General features: G+C 37.2%; 1 protein-coding gene across 1 annotated transcript in view; it reads left to right on the forward strand.

Annotated features, from left to right (window-relative positions):
• The window catches only part of COG5 (component of oligomeric golgi complex 5), a 193889-nt gene that overhangs the window by 108465 nt on the left and 67337 nt on the right, over positions 1-18087 (forward strand). The gene's annotated exons all lie outside the window — the stretch shown is intronic.

Below are 18087 nucleotides of genomic sequence, written 5' to 3' on the forward strand. Positions count from 1 at the left end.
TCCTTGCTGTCAGTAATGGAAGCTTGTTGTAATATAGGCGTACCCACTGTCCATTGAGGATGTACTCCAGAAAAATGCAATGCTAGTGTTTCAACAGATAGCAAAGCAATTTTCCCTTTTAGAGTCAATGTAACAGGGTGCAGATACATGTGGGGACTTCAGATACACAGGGACAATACCTGTGTTGTGGAGAATGGACATGCAATGGCAGGGTTTTCAGGACTGTCAGCCGGAGGAGGTACTGGTTTAGCAGCAGCTCACTTTTCTGACTAGGCTATCACTCTGAAAAAAAGAGCTCAACTGCTTCCTACATGAGATTGATGGCCCAATTTTCATTTATTACTATGGGCATTCTTGCATTCTTCTACATTTTCACTGTGCAAATCATCTCCCTCAGAATAACCGAGATCAATTAAAGCAGTCAGCGATGAAAAACTGAAAACTGGGGGTTATTACAATGATTAGCAGCAATATGGGGTATTAGGTGATGGGTGACAGAAGTCCAAAACTAAACATACCGATGAAACAGGTAGTGAAGTGTTCCTTTACCACTAAACACTCATGTTACCGGGGAGTGTCAGCAATTAGATGTTAGGATAATCAGGAGTTAGTGCAGCAGCCTTTATTTTGGAACACAGCTTGGAGGGTAACAAATCTTCTAAATACTTCTCTTAGCGTTCCCAATCATGTTGCTATGTTAATATTTTATGTTTCTGAAATCAAATGCCTTTCTGAGGTAACAAATAAATCTTTTGGCCTCCTAAATGTATTGACTGAATTTTGATTTTCCGTCTAACGGCTTTGTTAAAATACATTAGATACCATTTAAAAATGGTAATGTGCCACAGGAATACGTAATACAAGAAAAAGACTAGGGTACTGACTGATAGTTCAAAGATTTAACCTTTGTTTCTAGAACTTTTCAGCTACTGCATTTAATCTTTAAAAGGACAAATTTTAGAGGCTATCTAGTTTGGGTTTCAAAGAAGGGATTGGATGCTGGAAGAGTATATGTAACTTATTCTCTCCTGGAAAAGGGAAATACTTCTCTGATAATTTCATGAGGTGATGAGGAGAGAATGTTCTCCTTCCACAGAATATTCCACCTCAACGTAGTTCTTTAGGTTATGGATTTTAAGCAGCTAATATATGTGCTAAGGATGATGTACTATAGTGGCAATCAACCTTTAGTCTGTGAGCCACATGTAACCCCTCAGGAGAATGGACCCCGTCTGCTACCTGCTTCTGAGAACTCACTGCATGCCAGGCTGTCTGGTGATGGTAGCTGCTTCCTATGGCTAGGGTCTTACGTGATGGTCTCTAGTGCTTCCCCAATACATTACTATGCACAGGCTTTTTAATTATGTTGCATGCATGAACACAGATACGCACTCACACACTTTCTTGCTGTCACAGACATGCCTATTAACCATGCATGTAACCAAGCATGCTGAGGATTCTTTGTGATCAGTGCAGATTTCTCAAAAGTGAGTCCTGTCAAATCAGCTTAGCTTCCTTCTGTTGAAGGGTGATCAGTTCAGTGGACGGGGGATATAAAAGGTGCGGTCTGATATTTTGTTATACTTTTACCTGTGGCATTTTCAAATTCAAACTGAGGAAGGATAATCTAGATGAAACTGCTACAAGATCAATGCAGAACAGTTTGGAAAGCTTTACGCAGTGTTGATTCTCTTCTAAAATGGGATGTATCAAGTGAGTTTCTGCAGGGATTTGCCCCAGGGCTAGCACTGTTCAGCGCTTGCATTAATGATCTGGATGATGAAATACAGAATATTATTAAATTTAGAGACTGCACCTGTCTAAGAAGTGTTGAGGTCTTGTAAGGACAAAGTTAGAATTCAGAATGATCTTGAGAAATTGATTTGAAAAAATAAAATGCTATTGAAAAGGAACAAATGTAAGGTACTGCATGAAGAAAAAGAAAAAGGGAAGAAAAGCATGGGTACATAGTAGAAACAGCTGTGTGGATAGTAGACCTGCAGGAGGGGATTTTGAGGTTATAGTGGATTACAGGCTGAATGTCAGCTGTGTCAAGCTGATATAAAGGAGGAAAATACTGTACTGGGAGGTGTAAACAAGTACAGGTTGTTAAACATGGAATAATCCCTGTGCTCTACTCATGTGGAGTGACCCTTGTGCTCTATTCAACCCTGTGGGTTCTACTAGTGAATTTTCCACACCCTTCTTGATGTGTTCTAATCTGAGAGATAGTCAAGTGGGGAGCAGTGAAAACTAGACTTATGAATAACAGTTTGGGTAAATTTCTGCTAGATGTTTGTATTTTTAACTGTAGATACAGTTGTTTTAGAGAAGGAGAGTAAACTTGAACTAATTCTTAAGATCCTTCAAATCTGTGGGGTATATTTAGTAGCTTCTTGGAAAAGGCAGATGATATGGTGTCCTGGAACTGACAGCTGAACACATCATCCAACACCCTGCCTGCAGTGGATGCACACATACGAGATAGCTCATATGAACGTACATGAGGGCCCAGTGTCATGTCTTTGACACAACACTACTAGCACGTGTGCTGTAGTCTTCTCATAAAGTAGAGCCTATGGCCCTCTCCTGCACCTGCACAAAGGCAAGTGGCCCACCCAGCCACAAAGGCTGGGCATCCCTGCAGTTGCTTTATAATTTACAGTTGACATGACTGGCATTCTTAATGGATTTGAAGTTTCACTAATGGAAAATACTTGCTACTTTAAACAAAGTAAATTGTCTTGTTGACAGTTCAATACTGTATTTCACACACTGGTAAGTTTGTGAATCTGTTGGCAGACTACTTCATGTGGGTGCAAGGACAGTCAATACCAGCAGTTTGCTCTCTCATGGATGTAGGCCAGCAGCATGCTTTGAAGGTGGAAAAAAAAAAAAAAAAGAGGGAATCATTGTGATTTGTCGGAATGCTGAAAATCTGAATGATGACTTTTTTAGGTAACCATTACGTGGAGCCCTCTTACCTGCAAGGTCATCAGTGGCTGGCTGCGATAAGCAAACCACAAGAGAAATCAAGATAACGTTTGTGTTAGAAGAAGAAGAAAATTTTAAAGAAAACTAATAAATTAAAATTTTCTGAAGAGTCAGGTTTTAAATGAAGAAAATTGTTAAAATAACTGCTGATCGGACTGATGAAATGGATATGATGTAGAGTGTTTGTTAAGTAGAGCAGGGAAGAATTTATGCTCTTGGAAACAGAGGGTGGTGTCTGAGAAAAGGGACACTCCATTGATGAGTGGTGTAGCAATCCAAGCTTGAATAATGTATTTTCCCAAGTAAAAGTATATGTGTCGATAATGCTAGTTCTTCAGAAACATGTGTACATCTGTATGTTTAAACTATCAGTTGGTATTTACTAAAGCTTTTAAATTAGAGCAGGAGGTTGAAATACAGTGCATATGTTTGTGGTTTGCTGGGACTCTGTGCATGTCTAAGGAATGATCTGCACACATTGTTGGGAATAATCAAACAGAAACTCCCTTGCCCTTCTGAGTGGTCGTGTTCTTCTAAGACAGTACAAATAATTTGAAGGGATCCAGTCAGGAATCTATCTCCAAATATTTGTGCTGTGCTCACCACACCCGCTCACTTGCTTAACATAAGATTCTTTTGAAAAGCTTGCATGCAGATGTAGAGATTATAGAGTCATGTAAAGAAACGGTAGACTATAGCTCACATCTTAGGAATTTAAATACATATGGATAGATCATTTTTGTGTAAGGTAGTTAACACATATAACCTAATAGGTTTTCAATTTCTATATTGGAGATTGTTTCTTGAAAATATGAGTGATACTGGAAGTCAGTGAAGATGGACACAGTACTTCTGTAGGTTGAGTGGAGCTGCAGAACTTTAGCAGTAAGGCACAATGTAAATTTATACATAAAAATGTCTGTGTACTGCAAAACTTAACACTTGCAGTAACACAGTATCATACTATATTAATAAGCTGAAGGGGACAGTAGACAATTTCCTTCAGTTGCCAGTTCGCCAAATCTCTCCTGTCAGCTGTACCTTTTCTCCATGGGTGATAGTGTCATTATGTTGAAACTGGAATTGTATGGTTTGATCTTAACTTGTTTAGCATGTGACAGCATTACTAAAAATGTGTATGACATACTAGTAATCCACTTGAACACAGATAAAGGACAATATTACAGCTAATAATTAGCAGCTAATGAAGATCTGTTTCTGGGAATTCCTCTAGACTTATATTAAAAAAAATAAAAATTCACTGGATTTCAGTCATCAGACATTTTGGCAACAGTCCATGATTTAAATGACATTTTGATCTCTATTCAGAATGTCTGGCTGACCAGAAAGCTAAGACTACTTTTTTACATTTAGCTTGGTAGTTAGAGGTACTAGATTATGTATGTATCATGTAAAAGATAAAATAATAATTTCATTTTCTCAAAAAGCAAGTATCTAACATCAAATGAATCCTTATTAACTCACCTAGTGTCTAAAAAAGACCTTGTGCATAGTTGTATGTATCTTTTAATATCTTTACTTTTTGTCAGTCCATGTGGCTTTATTTACTGATATATAAATAGAAAAATACGATTTTTACCTGACATGCTCAACTGTCATGTATTGTTTAGTCGTTGTGCGAGCTGTTACAAATGTGTGCATGTGTTTTAATGGATCAATTCATTCAGAGATAGTAATAAGTTGTACAATTTAGTCAGATTACTTCTTTGTATTCATGATAAATCAATAAACGTCTCTTTTGATCATGTATGTTACCCAAGTTTCAAGCAGAAGGAAGGCAACTACCAAGACTGAGAAACCTTTACGCATCTTCCAGAAATTCCCTGTGCCAAGTTTCGTATTTACTGCACATTATTTCCAGGTGTGCATACCAAAAATGCTGTTGCTATTCCCTGTTGTTCTGTATTTTCTGTTTTGAGCTGAGGGATTGGTGTTTTCAGTAAAAGTTTACCTGAGTTTGATCTGTTTATCTACATTAGATAACTCTATAATCTGCATTACCAAAATTTCTTGCAGTTCCTGTTGCTGTTATCCCTGCAACTCCTTTGTGACAGAGGTAAAGCGCCAACATCTGTGGTTTGCAGGTGAAGAACAGAGGCCCAGAGAAAGAGATCATGCACCACATTTATAATGCTCCTAGTTCCTGCCATGCACAGTGAGGGTTGTGGCAGTGGAGAGTGTGGTGTGGGGCTACAAGAGTGGGGTTCACAATGTCATTTTAGTCATCTAGGTTCTGCACTCTGAATTAAGCACCTAAGAATGAGATTTGCAGCAGAGAATGTCAGTATGTAAAAACTGAACCTCGGCACACGTTTGCAGCTCTTCTAGAGGTGGTTTTGCTGGGATTCACCAGCCGCTACCTTTCCTGAGCCTAAGTACCTGGTTCCTTCTAGGCATGGGTGACTGCTTGTTTAACTACACAAGTGATGAAAAAAATGAAGGTGCTGGGTGAAGAAGTGTAAAAGCACTTCTTCAGGAAGTGGGAGCGAAGGCCAGCGTTATTCTAAGCCTGAAGTGCTCTGCCCTGTGTCTGATTTGGGAGGTAGTGACCTGTCCTTGGGCACCAGGCAGGACTGGGGTGGTCGCACATTGCTGTAGATGCCAAAGGGCTTGGCACAAAGGCTTGTCACTAGATGATCTTTTACAAGCTTGTAATTTACTCATGCAGGCAGGACAACTCATTCGTGCTTAGAGGTTGGATCTACTTAATGAGATGGTGTAGACCCAAGGGATGTGATATTCATGGGTCAAAGGGAATATTAACTGTAGTCCAGTAGTGGACAGTGTATTTGGGAAATTCTGGGTTTGGGTCATTTTGTGAATTTAGGCCTCAGTGACTTGCTGAAAATCATATCTTAAACTGCTGAGTCTGATCTCTAGCCAATGTATAGCTTTTTTCTCCCTATAACTTAAAAGCAGACTTAAGCCATTGAAAGAACTGCCGTTTCACAGACTGTTCATTAACTGCACTGCTATTACTTCTTACCCAGTAATTCACATGGTTGAAACTGATTTTAAAAATAAGCTTGCCTGTGCTCCAGTGACTTAAACCTGCAAAGGGGGAAGAGACAGCAAACAGCATCTTTTAGTATTGTTTCCTTTCTGCTACTGCTCTGGCTATAATGCAGAGGCAGTTTAGTTAGGTGCTTCCCCCCCCCCCCCCCCTTTTTTTCCCCCCTTTTTTTGCTACTTACAGTTATTGTTTAAAATAGAAATAGAGAAGGCATAAACAGTGATTGCTGCAGGATCTACTATGGAAACCTGTCACGACAACAGTTTCAAATGAAAGCAAATCTTCAGCTGTTTAAAAAGTCAAAGTATTTGTCAGATTCTAGTGTCTCCTCTAGAGGCAGATTTGGAGAGGAAGGAAGCGTATAGAGAAGTGTTGAGGAGAAAAATACATATTCTTGCTTTTCATTGGAGGAAAACACATTTCTGGGCTCAGCCTTGCAATTATATATCCTGCAATGGACTTACTATCTGGGACCTAAAATTGCCCAATTATTTAAGGTGTTATAATGCTGTGCTAGCAATATTATCCGTTATGTTTGATTAGACACATTTGCTATAAAATCTAGCTTGTAAGTGTTTCCAACTGTTTTTTTTTAAAGGAAACGTGGGCAGACGCTTCTGTTCTTGGAAGGAATTATTGACAAAGCTGAAAAGACGTTACTGGTGGTGCATACAGCAATAATTAAATAAATATACCTTTAGCATACATTTCAATAGTGGATGATTGTCCATATTTTCCAGATGGAAAATGCAAAGCATGATCTGAATGTATTGGATCCCAAGTCACTTGATATTTGTTCTCTGTGCCCTTGCTAAAGAAAACACCATCAAATGCATTATGTTGTTATTAGTAAAAGCATGCAGAAGATAAAAAATGACATGAATATGGTACTGATAGTAATGTTATGATTAATAGATTCACTTTGGTCTCCTGTTACATTCACAGTTCCTTTTAAAACTTGCTAGCTATTTCAGTACTATCCTGATGCATAATAGTGTAGATACATCTCTCTCTATATATATGAATGTGAATGTTTTTGAATTAAAATAAATGTTTGGAATGCCAGTGATTAATCACTAAAATACAGTGTTCAGTCGCACTACCTGGGGATATTCCGAAAATGTGCAGTGAATTCAAATACCTAAGTATTTCATGTTCCTGTGGTCACTGAAGTTCCTGGGCATATTTTGTAATGTTTATTGGTCATGTTCATTGCTACTAGAAGTATTAAAAAGCAATATCTAGTAAATAGAGAATACATAAAGGAGATTTTTTTTTTTTTAATTTAAAAAATACTACTGTTCTTAAAGGATTATTAACAAAAAAGAATAAAAAGACTTGGTGGTGAAGTCATTCTAAACTAGTAGATTAATCTTATATACTGTGTAAATGTAGGAAAACAGAGTCTGTCTTTTCAAATTAACAGGTTTTGTTTTCACATTTTGACTTTAAATTTTTTACTGCTGAGTTATAAAGCCTTGAAAATAATAGACATAGTGATAGTCTCTTTTGTCCTGTGAGATCCTGATCTTTCAGATTTTGATGAGTCTGTGTGCATTTATTAAAATATGTATACTGAATTAGAAACAGATTATGGGATTGTGCAGACTTTGCTTTCAGCTGTGGTATAGAAGGCTTTATATCACTTTGCCATTGTGCACTTGCCCTATATAGAGGTAATTTAGGAAGCTTAATGCAATTTATGTCCAACTGTGACACGGTATTTTTGTAAAAGTAAAATTCTTCACTGCTCCTAGTCTGTGTAAATGGTTAATCAAAGTGGATTGACAGATTATGTGTCTGGGTTTTTTCTTTCTTTTTTTTTTCCTGTAGGTGTTTGTGACTCATAAATGCAGAATTAGACCGAAAATCTGTGACTGGATAATGGAGTATTTGCAAGTGCTTTGCTGCACTTTTCAGTGCAGCACAACAAATAGCCTGCACTTTCCGGTGTTTATTTGTAAGGATTTATTATTCTGTGGTCCTGCTATAATCCCATCATTTCTGTTCCCGTTTTTATGATAGTGCAAGAAAGTGGTTTATAAATAGTTTCTATAAATGGGTATTCCTGAAAATACATTTGATCTGAACAATATTTTTACATAACTGTCTTTTATGGTAAAGTAATAGGTGAAAATTGAGAAGTCATTAATGTTTTATATCCCTTCACTCTGCTATGAATCATCATTTAGCTGTTTGCCAAAATCTTTGTATTCTGTTTAGTGACAATTTTATATGAGAATCAGCTGGATAATTTTTAAATTCACTCCTGGTCCTTTTCTTTGAAGATTCATCTTGATTAATCTGGCCAGTTGCCAACAAAACATTAAAACTTAATCTTCCATTGTGGATGATGTTTTAAATACATATTAACTTAGAGGTCTGTAATGCTTTTTGAAGAATACAGATAGCTTTACTGGTCCAAAAATTGTAGATATTATATAAATTCTAGGAAATTAGCAGCTATGCATTGTGTGTGTTGGGGGGGGGGGGGAGCCAGAAAACCTTAGAAAGCTATCAGAAACCACCTTTTATGTTATATCTTCCCATTGAGACTAGTTATTTTGCAATACGAAACAGTTTGGTTTCATACCAATTAGTAAATGTCATTTGTGATCACTAAAAAATTATTCCTCATAGAATATCCGTCATGAAAACACAAGAATGTTTAATAACATTGAGTTCAGCTTTCTTTGCAGACAGAAATTATTTTAAATTAGAGGCTGCTGCATGGTCTGCTTCTGTGTTCTGGTTGTCCATCTGTTCAGGTGGTTTCTCTGAACTGGAAACATGTCAACCATTATGTCTTGGACAGCTCTGCCCACATTGCAGAACTGAAACTGCACGAATACTAGATAATACCTGTAAGGGCAAGAAGGTATCTGATTCTAATGCTTCTGAGATAATTAATGCAAATATGATAACTGATTCATCCATTTATATGCAAAGAGGCATGGACCACTGCTATGAACAGCTCAACTGTAAAAGGCTTTGTAAATAAAATAAGCTGTAGAGGGGAGAATGGAGGAGATTGAGGACAGTATGTGTCAGTATGGAAACTGGAAACTAAGTTTAGGAGTTGAAGGTAGCTTCAAAGAGAAATATGTGAATGGAAGGAGCTGTTACGAGAACAAGACTACAGAAGGGCTGGAGGATGGAATGGGAGATGGATAAGGTGGAGCTGTGAAATAGGAAGTGGTGTTTGCCTTGCTACAGATCAAGAAAGGCAGGCTAAGATTAGATCTCATTGAAGATAGTTGAGGTAAGATTGGAATGAGAACCGTAGAGGTTTTTCTTTATCAGACATGGCAGTGCTTTAATTACATGCATCTAGTCTTTATAGAATGAGCTTAATCAAAACTGAAATAAGGTAGTCTTCTTCCAAAGTCCTTGTCCATTCAAGTGTTTTATACCAAATGAATTAAAATTATTTCTGATTTGGTTTAAATACTCAAAGGTAAACAGCGTGTATGAAATTCTGCTAGGATTCCAGGGATGCAACTGAGCAGAGACTGACCCTGGCTTTGGCTGGGTCTTCGTATAATCCATCGAGTCTTTTTAATTGGTACTTTCATGTATCTGTCTCTCTTCAAAACTAAGGCTACACTGAGGTTCTTTCTCTCCAGATAAGATAGTATGTTATTGTTAAATGCCTCTCCCAGACTGTAATTCTATTTGTGGTTTGTACTGTTGACTGTTGATTGTTAACAGGTTCTGAAATAATGCAATTAGGTGATCCAAGAAAAACATATAAGCATTAATAAACCACATCTGCATAGAACAGAGTGAAAAATATGATTGACTAGTCATGATACTCATCTAAATAAGATAATATAATTCATTTTGCCTTTTTCTCAGGTTAAAAATCTGCCTTTTGTCTTAATCTTCTCTGAAAAATGTGTGTTTCATCATGTTTTTGATCTGCTACTCAATGCCACATGAAATTCTGCATTATCGTACAGTTGGAGGTGTTCTTACGGTAACAAAAGATTTAAAGCTTTAGGTTAGCTTGAAGTGGCATACAGAACTGAACAGTATGTTGCATTAGAAAGGAGAAATCTTGCATCAAAATGCTGCAGTTCCTAGGTGATGAATAATGTCCTCTGTGTGGAACAAGTTATGCACTTAACTGCTTATTCTTCTCCTTTTTTATCTCCCTTCTTTCCTTCTGCAGGTATCGCCTCCGGTAAGTTCCTACTTGTGTGCAGGTTTCAAAATGCATTACTGGCAGATAACTGAAGTGAGGGGTGGGGACTGACTCTTTTCAGTAGCAGAACTGGATCCCATGCGCATGTGCTAGCTGCAGGCAAAACTAGGCACAGTATTTCTTTTTCATTAGATGACTTAAGATTTTTTTTCTTCATAGTAAAGTTTTTGTATAATATAGCTTTGCCCATTTATTTTTAAAGAGACTACTCATTTATTTTGAAAAGACTAGAAATATAAAATGTATTTATTTAAATGTAACATCTGTAACAGAAGGAAGTCAGTCTTGTCATGCTTCTCCCAGTGGACAAATTTAAAAGAGGGATTGGAAGACTGGTATTACTATCAGGGGGTGGGTGACACTGCCAGCACTGGAGAAGCGTTGTTAGGTGTGTACGCAGACGCTTGCTCTCTTTCAAGCTGGCCTTAGGGAAACTCAGTGAAAACAACTGCACGAGTCCATTGTTACATTTTCCTGGAACTGTGAGCAGAAATAGGAAGGGAAAATGGAGCAGGAGAAGGATGTCTTCTGGCTCATTTGAACTAGCCTATCTCTGCCTCGCAAGGCCCTGAGCAGCCTGGTCTGGTAGAGCCTCCTTTGAGCAGGGAGGTGGATTAGGTGATCTCCAGTGGTCCCTGCCAACCTCAACTATTCTGTGATTCTATGATTCTTCACCAAATATCTGCAGACCTGAAGTTTCCTGTAGGTGGGTGATACAAGGAATTTGAACTTTGTATTAAAAAAAAAAAAGTTTTGAAATGTGATCCAATAGTGAATCTGGCATTGATGGACGTCTCTCTGTAGCTGAATATGAAAATAATAACTGAAAATATTTTAAAATAAAGTAACATTTTAAAGTCCATTCCTTTTAAATATTTGAGGTCACTTCAGAGCTGTCGACAATATGTGCACAGATTCCAGAAATGAGATATTGTCACTTGCATAGGTAGTTATTATCTTGTTGCAAAGGCTAGCAAGAGAATAAGAAAATCCAGATGGCTTTGGGTAGATATTTAAATCATTCGGAGCACACCATTTAAAGGATATTTTGTCTGAAATCAGATTTTTTTTGTAAACAGAGAAAAAATATTATAACCCTCCAGTAGCTAATGCCTAATCTTAATTGCTAAGACTGAGTTAAAGGCAAAACCTGACATTTGTTTTGTAATGGCTTTGCTCAACCAGTTAGCAGATTGAGCACATACATAATGATGTTGTGAGGTGGAAGAAAACATCTGGTCACAAGCTGCTGTCCAAAGATTAGAATTAGTAATGAGATTTTGTATCCTTATACTTCTGTGCTTTGGTAATGGGACTTCAGTCAGCAGGTGCAAGTCAAGGTTGCACAAGGACAAGAGAGGTGCTACAGCCTTGCCCTCTACTCTCTGACCTTCATGAGAAAGTGATAGCTGTGTTTTTATATAGAGAAGCCACATCTTCAGTTTAACTAGCCAACTGGTTCATTGTTGGTGAGAGCTTTAGGGATTGATCAAGTCATGTAAGAGGCGAGAGAAGCATTTTAAAAAGCTTGATTTGTCTCAGATGCCCCCATTTCCTTGTTGCCTGTTAGTTTTTATAATTTGTATGATTTCTGAATTTATACTCTGTCTACACTCAAATACAGCATTGTAGGATATAATTTATAATTGTTATGGTCTAGTTGATCTAGCTGATCTGTCCTCAGAGGTGCCAGATACTTTCTTTTGAAATTGCTGTCATGTCACCAAGCCTAAGGCTTGGTAAACTTTGGAATGTTGCTTGATGTTTCATGAGATAATTCTTTACAACAGTTCCTGATGCCTTTCTGTTCCATTAGCTTTTAGCCATCTGTTGCTTTGATTACACTATTATAGAGAATAAGTGTTTTGGCAAGCTATTTAGCTGTGTTGAAAAATCTTGTTTCTTTGCTTTCTAGTATTTTATTGCTGCTGTTTCTTTTTTTTTCTCTCAACCTTTATAGCGCAATGCTTCTTGTTATTTACTTCTTGTTATTCTAAGAAACGAAAGTCTGACCTAGTTTGAGGACATGGTGAGGTTTATGGCTGTGCTTTATGGCTGTTTTCCTTTCCTGTGAAAGTCCTTCTACCAAAAGAAGTTGTGTATTCCAAACATGGGCTGACAGAAGGTGGATATTATAACCTAACCATATTTCAACATTTAGCTTTGGGATTCTTGCCTCTTAAGGCTTAAAATGTACTTTTCTAGAGTCTAGCCAAAATGTTACATCAGTATTACCTTCTATAGAAAATTATAACATCTTAACCTCTCACTCTTCCCAACACTGCAAAGGTCAAACCAGGAAGAACTGGAAGATCATTAGGAAGAAATCTGTATTCTCTAGCTTTACATTGTCAATTTGACCTTTTCATGTATTGCTCAGATTTTAAAGATGAACAGAATAAAAGACAGATGGGGTGATAATGAACATAGAGACGTGCTTCCCTAAGTAGATTCATTTTTAGGAGTTGTGATATACCAATTAATTTTTTTAAGGCATGGACTTTTGAAAATGAAATAAAATACTGTTTTTAGACTGCAGCTGATTTTCATTGGCATTTAATTTCTACTGTTAGTTTTTTTGTTAATTTTTCCTGCAATTAAAATAGCTGAGTGGTACTGCAAAGCAAGAATTCCAACAATACTTTGTAAATTATTAATTCTGCTCAATAGGTCATTTTGCCTTGGCTGTGACTGAGGTGGCTAAGTTTCCTTCACTGCTTACCTGCTTGAGCTCTTTAAATTGAATTGCAACTTTTCCTGGAATAATTTCTCACTTTTTTCACTTTTGGTGTCTGTAAGAGATGACTAAGAACTACTTGTAATTGGTAGCTGCAAGTGCTTACAAACCCTTCCTTGGTCACTTAGTCTTCAAGTAGTAGTACTTGTCATTAGGGGTAGTAATGTTATTTATGGGAAAATTATTTGAAAGAGGCAGTGTGTTGTAATGGTAGCAAGAGGGGAGGAGGAGTAAATACTGTAAATGAAGATCTGACTGGGGATTTTGAGCTTCACAAAGGGGTCTTTTTTTTGATTATTTAACTGACCTTGTAAAGCTGTACTGTTTAGGAAGTTGCAACTGCTATCTTATACAAACAATATTTGCTGTGTGAAGTAAACATTGAAAAGTAACTGAAATAGTTCCCAATATAGTCAATCTACTATCAAATGAAATTATTTAATACTAAGTGTCAGTCAAAAATACGCAGAAGTATCATTCTGGAAACTCTTTTTGCCTTAACTCTGGAAGGACTGCAATAAACTTTTATATTCCGTGTCAGAGAATATATGTTAGTTTAAAAGTTTGGTTATTTCAGTATGTGTCCTGTTGTAGGGTTATTGTATTATAATGCTGATTATTTCTTGATGGCTAGGGAATGTTGTGTTTCTTTTCAAAATACTATTCATCGTATTTCTTGCTTGCCACATTGTCTGTTGAAGTGATACCTGGACTAATTAGTAATTATGGATCTTCCTTCAGCTAAGCAACATATGTAATTCTTTTTGTACTGTGTTATGCTTTTAGTACTTGTGTATGGGACATGGTAAACATTTTACGACATAAGAAGTAAGGATGTGGCAGCACACTGAAATCACAGCTGTTGAATAATATGTATATGTATATATATATCGCAAAAACTTTCTGTTGTGTTCCTGCCACAGCCTTTTCTGAACAGGGTCATCTGTTCTCTGCAGAATAATAAAGATTTTCGGTCAGAGTCACTGTTCTGCTTTTAGTAAGCAAAACAGACATGTTCTTGTGTACACTAGTAGCTATGGAACATCATTTCTAAGTGAGGGACTAGTCCAAGTTTGACTTCTCCATATGTGGTGCTTCCAAACTGTCGTGTGAAAGAACATTTCCTCAGAGAGCTGTTCTGATTATGTGGTGCAGGCACTTGTGAAATTTAACTACATGACAGTTAGCAATTAATTAGATGTGTAACACTACTTCTTTATGAAAGTAGTTGTAATTGTCACAGGTAGTATTGACCATAAATATTTTGAGCAATTAACACATCTTCATTTGAGAAGGAAGTTGATAGTCCATACAGCTGAAAACCCTGCAGCATAGAGTCATATGGACAGACTTGCACTGGATAAAGAAATAATGATGTGAAGTTCCCTAAGACAGCACTGGTTGGGCAGCAAAGGTCCACATGGTGAATCCCATACCCTGAGAAGTTTGAGTGTGAGTTTGGAAGCTGTGTTTGTAGCACTTGAGCCAATTAGTTTTGCCTGTCATCCAGGTTTCTTATTTTTGGTTCAGCCTTATGCTAGGAATCTTCCTGTCCCCAAATTAGCTCAGTGTCATCACCACACTCCCTTGTGAGGAGCAGGCTTGCTCGTCCAAGGTGCGTTTCTAATGATGAAAAAGAATATTGCTCTTTATTTAGCTATGCTTTCAGAAGATTGTTCTGATAACACTAGTAGCAATCATATGGTATGAAATGAATCGAAAATGATGTTAGTAAAATAAACAGCTCTCAATGATAGAGAAAATGAGCAAATGCATTTGGTACGAACATCTCTTCATAGTTGCTGCTGAATGACTATCTTTATTTTTTGCTAAAACATAAATTGAAACATTCATGCCTTCTTTCAAGTGGTGGCTAATATCACCCTTCCTACCAAGCTATTTAATATATTGTCTGATGGATGCTGAGAAACTTTGATGTTTTTAAATATTTGCGACAGTTGCTTTCATGGTAGAACTTGCTTTTGAGCAAGTTGATTTTTTTTTTTCTTTTTTTTTCTTCATATGTTGAACTGATGATTCACTGAGTCTTCCTAAGCTCTTAATTTTCTGGAATTTAGTTTTCATGTATCTGTAACATATTATGTTGTGACATGCCAGATGGAGGAGTGCTTTGAATGGAGAAGGATATTATTGGTGGACTTAACTCCATTTCTCCTTAGCTCCCTGCTTCATTATAATTTTTGCAGCCTGAAGATCACTGTAGTTAATCTTTGAGTAGGCGGTGTTGTAGGCCTACAGTTCGTGGGGTCATGGTTTTATTTCACTTGTGTATGGTTGTGTTTATGCACATTAGATTATACTGTACTGCTAACATATTACTAAATGCTGTACTATTTTTCTTTGCCCCCTACTCTCTTGACTGCCATAACTTAAAGTTTATGGCATATGTACAAATATTTTTAGGATGCTAATTTATTGTGTAAAAGGGTATTTTCTTCTCAGACACTACCTTGTGAGAAGCAGAATTGTGTCTTGCTGTTGCTCTAACTGCTCATACATTTTTACATAGTAAAACCAGCCTGCTTTGTGTTTGGTAAAAACTACTACTTCTGAGCCTTCATTTACAAAATAAGACACTTAAAAAAAAAAAAAAAAGGAACAGAGGGTCTTACAGACAGCGATTCTGAGGAGAACACTTAAAAATTGCTAAGTGTAGTTGCCTGCAGTGGTAGACAACTTGATTATACAATACTGCTAATAACTCATTAAATTCCATCTCAAAAATAGTTATATTATTTTCCCTATTGTTCCTGTTGGATAGCTGTTCTGAATATTATTCTCTGATGTGATTCCAGTTTCCATTGTAAATCACTTCTGTAGTCAGGTTTGGTTTTGTTTTTTTGTGGGTTCTTTTTCACTTCGAGTGCATGCTTTCCATTTGATAAAAGTTGTGGCAGTCTTTTGACTCTCAGAAAAGTTTAGCTTTAAGCTTTCTCAAAGAGAAAGAAAATATTAGGGGCAAATTCTTATAAATAAAGTCTGTTGGTAGTGGCAAATTCTGCAATACTGATTCTCAAATTTTAGTCCAGTGTGTACTAATGATAAACAGTCTAATTTTGAAATGTGTATGCAAGCCTGAAAGTGCAATAGTTTGTTTTCTTCCTGCTTTCCAACATTTTCTTTCCACATAATAATTTTTGTCCCAAGAGATGCTCCATTTTTTAACATATTGTCTGAACGTAGAAACTAGCTGTGCATAAAAAATGCAGTTCTCTTAGGATTAGTGATAAACCAACAATGGACTTTATATAGCCTGTCTAGGGCATAAAAACACAAACTGTTTTTTGAGGAGAGAAAAATGCTATATATGAAACAAAGATAAAAGATATTTTATTGTGCATTGTCAGGGTTTGAATATATCTCCAGCTCCTGTTATACAAGATGAATACATGAGCTAGAACCCCTCTCTCAGTGACCATGCCCACAATTTAAAGCAAATAAGAAATAGGCCACCTGCATAATCTTTGTTCTATTCTGATTTTAACTTTGGTACTAGATTTAGAAGATACGTTGAGTGAATAGCAGGTTTCCATAATGATGTTTTTTGGTTATTCCCTAACTATCCCTAACTTCAGAATGAATTGTTTGACAGCTTTTGGCTAAAAACAGTTCTTTTGAAACATAGCTCAGGTTCTGTTGGAGCATATTTTTGTGTCATTCTTGACCAGTAGCTGCAGAGCTAGCTTGCTAAACTATGATGTGAGAGCTCTGAGATTTATCTTTTGCCTGAAATTATTTGTGCCTATACTGCCTGTTTTTCAGGAAAGTAATTATCTGACCATCGGTTTTTCAAGGCTGGATAGTGCCCTGCTCACCTTTTGATGCTGTTCTATTTTTTTGTTAGTTAATATATAAACATTAGAGTCTGACTGAAATCTAGTTGAGTGCTCTTACTATAGTAGTAAGGTATTGATTTTATGTTACTGACTCTGCCTGTTTTTATAATTGTGTAAGTATTCTATAAGAATTAGAACAATTTCAACAGGAAAGACTGGTAAATGACGTGAGTCTTTTCTATCTTTGCTTTACTTCCTTTCAGTTTCATTCTCTTTCTTCCTTCCAGTTTATTTTCATTCTATTCTCCATCCTCTTCCCATTTATATTTTCTTTTTCTTGTTCATTTTGTCCCCAGATTCCCTCCTTGCATTATCTTACTATTCATCTTCTGACATCCCATTAATCTTCCAGTCTTTATGGCTTACTTTCCCACCTCCACAAGCACACCCACAGAATGCTTAGAAATTTTACAGCATACCCAGTTGTCAAAAAACTAAACCTACAAGTCCCAGACCCATAATACTATGCTGGGAATGCTCATTAACTCCCACACTGTTTGGAAAAAGAAACTGGTACAGTTAGTATAAGGTCTGTAAACCATAATACATGCCTAATATTCCTTTGCTTTCCACTAAACCTGGAAACGCCTCATTGGAGTTGGGGAAGGAGATGCGATCTGGCTTTTTTGCTTCAACTATGGTTCTGATCTTTGCAGAATCCCTAGAAAGAGTGACAGGAATGTGTAGTTATAGTGCTGTGACATCTGAAACATTAGGTTTGAGGAGAATGCCCTGTTGATCAATGGATCAGAAAACCCGTTGCTGTAGGTGGATGTACCAGCAAAAGAATCTTCAGCACAGCAGCTGCATCATAGCTTTACTGCTGTGGTAGTGCACGTTCCCCACACTTGAAAGGCAGATGACTACCCCCCCTTTCTTTGGCTCAGGGGTGTCTGGCTGAAAACAACTGTGACCTGGGGAAGATGAAGCAGAATTGCATTGGTCTTGGAGCAGACCCTTTCAATGTTAGTGGCTGCTACTGCTGCAGCCACCAGCAGGAAGGGTGCAGTGGTGTAAGGTCTCACTGCCAGAGGAGTGTCAAAGTGGGGTTTCTAGTGGGACGTGCCTGTGGTCTCAGATGCTTCTGTCCAGTCTGGGTGCCAGGATTTCTGCCAGACCATGTTCTTTACTGCTGGCAGAAGTCACTAAGAAAAATGACAAAAGACTGCATCTCTAATGTGTGTATGATCAACTGATCGCCCCCTCCACTAATTGCCTGTGAATGCTAAATAAAAAAGCAGTATTCAGTGTATGGATG

The sequence above is a fragment of the Haliaeetus leucocephalus genome, unplaced genomic scaffold (assembly GCF_000737465.1).
Source record: "Haliaeetus leucocephalus isolate CR32 unplaced genomic scaffold, Haliaeetus_leucocephalus-4.0 Scaffold751, whole genome shotgun sequence".
Taxonomy (NCBI): Eukaryota; Metazoa; Chordata; class Aves; order Accipitriformes; family Accipitridae; genus Haliaeetus; species Haliaeetus leucocephalus.